Source organism: Sinocyclocheilus rhinocerous, unplaced genomic scaffold (assembly GCF_001515625.1).
Source record: "Sinocyclocheilus rhinocerous isolate Xijiao unplaced genomic scaffold, SAMN03320098_v1.1 scaffold571, whole genome shotgun sequence".
NCBI lineage: Eukaryota > Metazoa > Chordata > Actinopteri > Cypriniformes > Cyprinidae > Sinocyclocheilus > Sinocyclocheilus rhinocerous.
The window spans coordinates 37,109-38,630 of NW_015656167.1; the positions used below are offsets into that span (position 1 = coordinate 37,109).

The 1,522-nt window shown below is 32.1% G+C and overlaps 1 protein-coding gene across 1 annotated transcript in view; it reads right to left on the reverse strand.

The window, feature by feature from the left end:
- The window catches only part of LOC107719748 (U3 small nucleolar RNA-associated protein 14 homolog A-like), a 20,290-nt gene that overhangs the window by 7,772 nt on the left and 10,996 nt on the right, over window positions 1-1,522 (reverse strand). The gene's annotated exons all lie outside the window — the stretch shown is intronic.

The following is a 1,522-nucleotide window of genomic DNA, read 5'->3' on the forward strand; positions in this document are numbered from 1 at the left end:
AACTTCAATTTTGCGAAGCTACGAGAATACTTTTTGTGCGCAAAGAAAACAAAAATGACGACTTTATTCAACAAGTCTTCTCCACCGAGTTACCGTCTTCCGCCATTTTGCAGAGTATCACAACACATACGCACGCTTTACCCTAAGTGTAAACAACGCTGATTACACAGATTACATTCATGCGCGTGCTTTCCCCTCCTAACGTAAACAACGCCGATTACGTTCTTGGGTACTCTCCAAAATGGCAGAAGACGTAACTCGGGGGAGAAGAATTGTTAAATAAATTATGTTATTTTTGTTTTCTTTGCGCACAAAAAGTATTCTCGTAGCTTCGCAAAATTTTTTTTTTCTTTTTTAGCTAACTTAGTTGTTATTCTTGACTGAATAGTTCTAGGTTTTCAAAAGCCCTTTAAAATGAAATATGTACACATTTTGGATTAAATGAAAGTAGTCAAAATTTTTTTGCTTTGGTACCGAAATTGGTACCGAGAACCGTGGATTTTCACTGGTATTGGTACCGAATACTGAAATTTTGGTACCGTGACAACACTACCCCTTAACAGTGGATACTACTTGATCTATGACTATGCTTCATGTTATAACAATAAAAAAAGAAAAGGAAATTCTTATAATTAATTCAGGTGAGGCAAACCTTGGTTTACTGATGTGAATACAATGTGTGGGGAAAGCAACCTCTTTTCCCTACAAGGTGTGGAATTTGTTTCAAACATGTTACAGTGCTGCATATCTAAACTCTTGGTAGCTTCAGAAGTTGTTAAAATGAACAGAATCCCTTCTTCCAAATATCCCTGAAACTGATTGAAATATAGAATCTTATAAATAGAATACCGAAAGCAAGTTAATGTGCCTCAACCTGACCATTTTTAGCACTCAGACAGATATGTCCCACTCCCATGTAACTGTTTTGATAGAGAATCTTTAATTTCAATAACATTTATTCTTCAGAGATTAAATAAAAATTTAATTTAATAATTTTTAATTAAATTAAAAATGTAAATAAAATAAGTATTATATACAAAGTGACCAACATTTGGTTTTCGACCACTGAAAAGGGTACAATTTAATAATTTGAAATTCCAATATCTCTGGAACTGAACCATATAGAGCCTTAAAAATGAAGATGCCAAAAGGAAAGTTTGTTAAAACCCCAAATCTAAAATAGCTTTTTCTCCATTTTTGAATGTTCATCATTGGTATATAATGCAAAAAAGATTTCTTGAAAAAAAAAGACAACAAATTTTACTAATAGACCTACTAATCTGTGTAAAAATAACAATGATGCTGCCATCTTTCTGAAGTCATTTTTAAAGGTACATGTTTAAAGGTATCGGTGAAAATTGTTACTTTGACCCCCCCTCTACAAAATAGTGAACTGCTCAGTAAATATACATCTGTGACACTGAATATTTTGTCTTTAGGTATTTCTTCCACAAGAAAAAAAAAAATATATATATATACATATATAAATAATATATATATATATAAAAATTGAGCCGTGGAC